Genomic DNA, 8,920 nt, shown 5'->3' on the forward strand with positions numbered 1-8,920 from the left:
ATGGCTACTATCGTTATAATTTTTTCCCCAAAATAACATATATAATTTCACATTTTATTGTGAAAGTATATAAAACAGTAATATAATTATAAACTCTGACCTAACTTGATCAAATTTATACGTTTGATATTCTAATTAATGTAGTCAGTCATATGCCTACAAAGCAGCAATACAATACATCAAAGATATTTAAATTTTAAGATATATTTGTTTACTTCTTTCCTCTATTTTTACCTTTAATTTATTAGCGCCATTTTCTTAGTTTATCTAATGACAATATTCCATTATAACTGTATCATTTATTTGTAACATACTAGATTATTTGAAGGATTTTTTTCCAAAAATATTTTAAAGTTGCTGTTCTTGGTTTAGCTGAATTGGAGCCTCTTTAAGACCTCCCTTCTTCCACTATTTATTTTCACAAACCACCGCAACAATCCAAATGTCATTTTCACAGATTATTAAACCCATAAAACCCTCTATTCAAAATTACACAAAGTCCCAAAATCACCATGCCAATATTCTATCTAAATCTTTCTCAAAACTTTTCAAACCTTCACAAATTCATTTGGGGCCGAAACCCTTTTTCGCCCATCGATCTTCTCCTGCCCCAGGATGGCCCAGTCCAGTCCAAGCCGGCCCACAGCCCACCACCACCTTCACCTCTTTCTCTCTCTGCTTGGCTCTCTTGGGTTTTGGATGATTTGGCACTTTGTTTGTTGCCGCATTTCCAAATGCCATTCTTCTGGTTAACTTTAATGTTTTGCCATTGGGACCCAAGAATTATTGATTCAATGCCATTCTCATCATCTTCTGCCTCCACATCAGCGCCACATCATCTAGGCAAATTAACAGCAGTAATGAAAGGACATTGCTACCACTAACTATTTTAGAGCAAATTTAACAACAACAGAGACATAGTTTCTGTAGAAAATGAACACATTCATTCACAAACTTAACTCTCCAGATTTATACATCAACATAACATACAAAATAAACACAAATTTCCCTAGCAAGCATACAACATAACATTCACTTCATGCAACAAAAGCAACATGTCATAGGTTTTTAGTTTCCCAACATTTCCCAGATAGCTAGATGAAACATGGCTAGCATAACATGGTCCTTGCCACTAGCATGCATGCCCAGACATCCCAAATTCGCTAAATTTGATATATTGATCCTTTTCAAAAGCATATTTAAAGAATAGCCCGTGCTAACAACTAATTGCAAAAATGAACCGTCAGCTAGCGCCATAAAGGTTGGCGCTGAGGTAAAACATCTTAGCGTCACTAACTTTGGCGCTGAGCTCTCGTGGCAAAAAATTTGCAAATCATCCGATCTCAGCACCATTAGCTTTGGCGCTGAGAGCTATACTAAATAAATGCGTAGCTAACTAGCGAAACAAAAATAGTTTGCTGCAGTGGTTGAGGCCTTCTAACTTAACTTAAGTTGGGGCCTTCCAACCACCATTTCCTCATTCCAAGTGTTATTTTCGTTTTCTCTATCTTGCTTTGCTTTTTTGATATTGTTTTGAAAAATAAGATGATTTATTTATAAAATGTTTTATTTTGAATTTAAAAAATCTAAGAATAGAGATAGTAGCATGTGGCAAATGTAATAACTTGAACGATAATTATTTTTCTTGATGAAAAGTTTATACCGGGTGTATAACATGCTTCTTTCATATTTTTTTCTTCATATTGTATGAAAAAATTGACACATGCTACTATATTTATTCTCAGATTTTTTTTAAAAAATTCAAAATAAAACATTTATAAATAAATCATCTTATTTTTCGAACAATATCAAAAAAGGGCATGTGCAAACATTTCTTTCGTATGAAAATAACATAAGAATTTGAAAACACCATACAATAAACTTATTTAAAATAAAACAAGTTTAGAAATAAAACATACTCTTTTTAAAAAGAATAGAACAAAAGGAGGCAAGCAGGGATTGAACGCAGGCCGTTGCGCTAAAGGGCAAAGAGTCCACCACCGCACCGTGACAAAGCTATTGATAGATTTGGCGACCATATAATGCTGGCTAGCTCGGATGATTTGTCAGATTTTTGACGCATTAGTGATGCTGAGATGTTATAGCTCTGACGGTTTATTTATGTAATTAGTTTTTGATACGATCTATTCTCTAAATGTGTTTTCTAAAAGAGTCAATATATCAAATTTTTGGTCCCAAATTCCGAATGGATACAACATAAGTAATTTAGGTTCCTACAATGACATGACAATAATATTTAACATGTTTTTGGACCTCAAAAGACAACTAACATCATTGTTTGCATCAATGATTCTTCCTGTTTTTAGGAGTCAACTTGTTGATAGGTTTCTTATTGGCAGGTGCTAGTGATGATGTTGCTCGTAGGGGTTCTTGTCATTGGACCAGGCGAAGGCTGTGAGCCTACTTGAACGGCTACACTTGGTGTTGTTCCCACGGCTCCTCATTGTGCTGCTCCAACAACCAAAAGAGCAATTTAACTAATAATAAAAGAGCAATTTTTTCATACTTAAGTATGTACCATTGTTTTATATGTAAAATTTAGTAACTCTTGATATCTTAGATACTAGAAGGTATTAAATTTTATATAGAAAACAGTGATACCTCGTAGTATCTTCTTAAAGATGAAAAAAATGTTCGTAATAAAAAGTTACTATCAAAGATAGGTTTTGAAGACCATATTATTGTCCAAAACGATGAGAATTATCGAACTGAAACAACCACATGTATTGGGTGGAGTACGAGGTGCGTCAAGTCCTCTTTTGTCGTGTGCAGTCTACTTTGTTACTCCCTCTCTTTTCCAAATATAAGTATGTTTGGAATTTAAATATTATATCAAAATATATATAAGTATTTCTAGCATTATTTGCCATACTACTTATCCTATTAATCACTTATTATTTAAATTCTTCCTAGTTTACCCCATCTACCCTCACACTCCCTCTATTTCTCATTTATTAAGGGCACCATAATCTTTTTTCTCAAACTTAATTCTTGGTAAACAGTCTAGAAACACTTTTGCTAATGATTAAGCGTTTGATCTTTTTTCTCTTGTCAAACACCCGCACAATGCATGGAGGAAGGCGTGTATGACCTTTTTAACTTGCATGTACGCCTTTATATTATCATCCAACAGCAATGACCGGATTTAATTGATTAAATTAAAAAAATTAAATATTTGATCACTAGACGGACCGTCTAGAAATACTTGGCCAATTTTATACTGCCCGTACTGCCTAAAGTACGGGATACCGTGGGTGCCTTTGATGTGTTTGGTCGGCGTACCTTCAGGAAGCAGTTTTTAAGCACACGGGTATATATACACCCGTTATTTGCATGTCATCTAAATAGACATAAAAAATATGAAAAAAATTAATAAGATAGTTTAATATGAGTTATATCACTCCACCAACATGCAATTTAAATTCATCTTCTACAAGTTGTAGAAAAAATAACAAAAATAATTATAAATATATGAATATATGTATAGTTAGTTTCAGTTTTATTTGCTTTTTTTGCTACAACTTGTAGAAGTTGAATTTAAACTTGCATGTTTGTGGAGTGATATAACTCATATTAATCTATCTTATCAATTTTTTTCATATTTTTAATGACTTATCAATTTTTTTCATATTTTTAATGACTTATCAATTTTTTCATATTTTTAATGACTATTTAGATGACATGCAAGCACACGGGTGTACCTACACCTGTGTTAAAAACTGTTTCCCGTACCTTCCATAATTAAACTGATTGCAATTGATTACACTAATCACTAACTTGATACTAACTCCGTCCATAAATGTTTGACGCTGTTGACTTTTTTATACACGTTTGACTATCCATCTTATTTATTTTTTTTATCAAATATGTAAATCTATATATATGCATAATATAAAAATAATTAATAATTATGTAAATTTTTTGAATAAGACGAAAAGTCAAAAATATATAAAAAAGTCAACGGCGTCAAACATTTTAGTACGGACAGAGCATATACCAAGCCGCCGGCACAAGCTAGCTAGCCAAGAAGTACTCTCTCAGACTCAGCCTCCAACAATCCATATCCACTTGGCCATTCAAGCGATCGAGATCGACTCGTTTGAAGCGACGATTCGATGGCCGGTGGCGGCGGCGGCGATTCTCGCCGGCGGGAGAAGCGCGCCAAGCTGGAGGAGAGTATCAAGGGCACCGTCACCTTGCAGGCGTACACCGGAATGGCAGTGACGGTGATGACCTACCTGACATTTACCTGGTCGACGGTGGTCCTCCTGGGTGGCTTCGTCAGCTCTCTGCAGAGAAAGGACTTCCAGTGCTTAACTGTAATCACTGTTATTGACGCAACCCGGTTAGTGAATTCAAGATCGAACGCCCGTTCATTACAAATTACGGCTAGACGGACGGATAACTTTGGTGTATTTATGCATGAATTGCATGCTTAGCCTTCTTTTGATGCACTCTCTTTTCCTTTTTGCTTATTATTACTCGTTTCGCCGCGACAGCATCTTCAACGACATGGAGTCGCGCGGGCGGCCGAACTTCTACGGCTTCTGGAAAATGCGACGAACATGGACGACCGGAAACGACGTGCTTCTGCCGTTGGTTTCACAGATAAGGCGCCTTGGATCGCCGTCGGCGCCGTGGGCGCGGCTGGTACTTCTGTTCGACGTGGTGCTATCGAAACTGGCCAATGCCGTGCTCATCGTCCTCGTCCTGTTCTACGTCTCCGGCCCGTACATCTGCATCGGCCTCGCGTTGTGGCGTCTGAATCACCGCGACTACCACCACGGCGGCGGCGCCGGTGACGGAGGCGAGGCGAACCTGACGCCGGCGCTGGACTTCTTCTACGCTCTGGCTCTCTGCCAGAGCCTGCTCTACTACCTGCTGATCCGGCTCCTCAAATTGGACGGTGTCAACATCCTCTCGTTCTACGAGCAGAGCCTGTTTCCGAGGGAGTGGTGCTACACGTCCGTCACGGCGTACATCCAGCACACCCGAGAGCTATGCGAGAGCGACCCTGGCCTCTCCAAGGCGAGCAGCTTGCTCACCTACGCCATTGGGCTGCTGGATGCCGAGTCGCAGAAAGAGTACCTCTCGGGAGCAAGGATCCTCGACGTGCTAATCAACGACGGCGAAGACGCGCGTAGCATCGTTCTTGGCTCCAGGTCCAAGGTGCAGAGGCTGCTCGACACGCTGGGGTCGAGAAGCACAGCGGCAGGATCTGGCAATGGCAACAACGACACGGAGATCAGAGTGCTCGCCGCGAGGATCGTGGCGGATCTCGCCGGCGGCATCCGGCTGTCCCAGTTCCCCGGAGCGATTCGGTCTGTGTCAACCTTGCTTGAAACCACCGGCCAGCCATACTGCAACAATGGCCACCTCCATACTGCGACAGTTGGTGATCATTTGCAGGAGCAGAACAAGATCGGTGGCGGTGGCAATGGAGGAGGATCATCCTCGAACGAGCTGATCCTGCAGGGCCTCAGGATCCTCGAGGGGCTCGCGCCCGACGCACGCAACTGCACGGAAATCTGCACCGATCGACGCCTCGTCGCCAAGATCACGACGCCACTCTACTCCGCCACGCTCATGCAGGACATCGGCGGCAGCGAGCCGTGGGCCGACGTAGCGAACGCCTCGCTCAGAGTGGTGCACCAGCTCATCCGTGTGCGTGTCACCGCTCCTGCAGCTGCAGGCAGCCTGCGCCATGAGATCTCCTCTGACGAACACGCGATGAGCAACCTCGAAGGCATTCTTCATCGAAGAAGCGAAGCAGCCGAAGCCATCGGCCAAGAACTGCAGATGCGAGCCATGGAGGTCCTCACCCAACTAGTCCTGGATTCTTCTGTCAGCATTTCTAGCGAGACCAGAGAACAGCTCGTCAGGAAGCAGCTCGAGATCTTCCTCCCACATGGAGATGGAGTTGAAGCAACTGGAGAATATGATAGCAAGAGGATGCTTACAGCTACTGCAGGGGAGACACTCGTGTCAATCCTTTCCAAGTGTAAACCTATCTCTTTGTTCATCTTAAGAGAACGCAATGACATAATTGATCATCTCTCTGGGATGCTTGATGGCAAGCACAGCATCAGGGACAGAACCATGTCAGCTAGGATCTTGGAGAATCTCTGTACCCACTGCGACCAACACATCAAAGAAGCATTGCTACGAAAGGTGAGAAAAAAACCTAACGCTGTCTATAGGATTTCGGACACAGTTTTTATATTCATCCGTGTGCTTATATGTAATTTAAATAGTCATTAAAAATATATAAAAATTTAATAAGATATATTAATGTGAGTTATATCACTTCACAAACATACAGTTTTAAATTCGACTTCTACATATGTAACAAAAATAATTATGAATGTACGTATGCTAGTTTTAGTTTTTTTTTTGCTACAACATGTAGAATTATAATTTAAACATGCATGTATGTGGACTGATATAACTCATATTAATCTATCTTGTCAATTTTTTTTTCATATTTATTGATGACTGTTTAGATGATATGTAAGTGCTTAAAATAGTTCTCCATACAATTTCTCACATTCCAAGTTGCAACGCAAAATGGTACTTTGTGGGTTATGATTTTTTGTTGAGCTTTTTTACCATCCTTGAAAAAAATACCTCAAGATACCGCCCTTGAGGTATCAAAAATTTATACTAAAATTCTTAGTAGCTTAAGGTACTTTTCAAGTATGGTAAAAAAACCCTTTTTTGTTTTGTTTACTTATGAGTTCTATGTTTTTTTTTTCGCATCACTGTTTCAGGTACTTACTGAAATACTGAAAACATCCACAAAATCAGAAATCACCACAGCCGCCCCGGGAAGCAAAGTAGGCATCCGCAAAAAATATTCCCAGGGGGGCGACTTGGAGAAGCAATGTCCAAACAAGAAAGGCCAGAAGGCCCATGGCAAGTCATCTCGTGGCAAAAACAAAGATCAACACGAAAATGTCAGTTCCAAAAAAGATGATGATCAACAGGCAAACGACAGTTCCCAAAAGAAAGATGAACGAACAAATGATAGCTCCAACAAAGGAGAAGATCAACCAGCAAATCAGGAACTGCTAGAAGCTCAGCTGTCCCTGGCCTTGCTGTTACATGCACAGTTGTTCTATGCAGAAAGCTCTAGCCCTGTGATCCAAGACAATGGCCCAGATGATCAACTTGTGAAGAAGCTCAAGGATGTCGTGGATGGCAACGATCAGGCGACGCCTATCTCTCTAAGGATTGTCAAGCTCTGCGGCCAGATTGCTGCGTCAATTATGCGCCGCAACCCCTATGTTAGTGATGAGAGGAATAAATTCGTGGAATCGCTGTCCGTGGTTTCGAAAACCATGGCAAATCTTGAAAGCTGCATGCTTTTTGGTGAGAACGATTGTGGTCTGCAAAGGACTGCCAGGCCTCTCCTCTCTGATCTTGAGGAAGAACTGAAAAGGCTTGTTCGCTAGATCTTGATCTCGATGTCGTCTGTCGTTGGTTGCTTCTATTATTGATTGCTCTCTTTCGTTGTCCATCAAGTGTGTTAAATAAATTGTTCTTTATTTAAGAGCGCTTTTACGGTACCCCACAGACGTAGTAGCGTACTCGGTGCATGATTTTAATGGCTATTTTTGTTATTTGCTTAAATAAAGAGAGGGACAAATTAGTCCTTTTGTTTTATCTATTGAGTGAGCTGAGATAGCAGGCCATCCAAGCAAACTGCAATTCGAACGTGCATAGATTACAACAGAAGGGAAAAAAAAAGGAAATCAAGAATTATATCCGTGATGTTTTTGAAAAAAAGGTAAATAAGAAAATTATAGCAGAATATTTATACGGACGCATGCAAGGCAAACACCCACGAGCACGGATCCGTACACATGTGTATCTTTGGAAATTGTATAGGGCAGAAAATATATATACGTGCAGAGATGCTCTTCTAAACCACAAGATGCTCTTCTAATCATTTGCCGCACATATCACGCGCGCCCTGCCGCCGGAATACACTCGAAATCACAAGATGCTCTTCTAATCATTTGCCGAAGAAGACGCTAACTATCGTGACTCAAGCCGTTAAATTACAATGATGCCATAATAATTTTACCCATATTATTCTTCTACTACGCTACTGCCTAATCTAATCACCATACTATTAACATATTTAAGCCATTGAATTAGTCACAATGGACGGCTCATATATATTGTGGGTACCTTAAAAAAATCCAATAAAGGAATAAATTGTAATTTTTATGCTGCTTTTGTAGGTGCCTGTAAGGCTGTAATGGTAAACATAGATTTCTATGATGAACTGTTTTCCACGACATGAGATTATGCTCAATCAGCATTTGCATGTGCTCTGCTCTCGCACAGATCTGTTCCCTCGGTTTTAATATTTAAAGCCGTTGAATTTTAGACACATATTTAACTATTTGTTTTAATCAGAAAATACTACAGCTTAATCTTTTTTGTTTCTGCTTATCTTCAAGTTGTGGTAACTTGATCGTTCTTGTCCATTTGGTCCATGAATTGGCAAAGCCTCCAAAGCTTGTTCATCTAGTCACTTTCGACCCTACCATATTTTGGTACATTTTGATCTTATTAGAATTTGGTAGAGTTTTTAACTGTAAAACTTTAAGGTAATAATGATAAGGCCTCTTCAATTTAGAAGATTTTCAAAGAAAAAAAAGGAGGAATTGAATTGTTTCTTGTGAAAATCTATTAAATTCATGCATTTCGAATAATTCATGAAAATATGTTTGGTCGGTCTGTTGTCGTACCAGAATTTTGTAAGGTTTAAAGTGAAAACAAAGTGACCCGACACAAAATCTGAATAGGGAATTGAATCTTTTGTGCCTGCTCGCCATTGTGCTTTGTTCTTTGGGAAAATTTCAGCCCTGGAGCCAAGGGATCTACA

The sequence above is a fragment of the Oryza brachyantha genome, chromosome 11, assembly GCF_000231095.2.
Source record: "Oryza brachyantha chromosome 11, ObraRS2, whole genome shotgun sequence".
Classification (NCBI taxonomy): domain Eukaryota; kingdom Viridiplantae; phylum Streptophyta; class Magnoliopsida; order Poales; family Poaceae; genus Oryza; species Oryza brachyantha.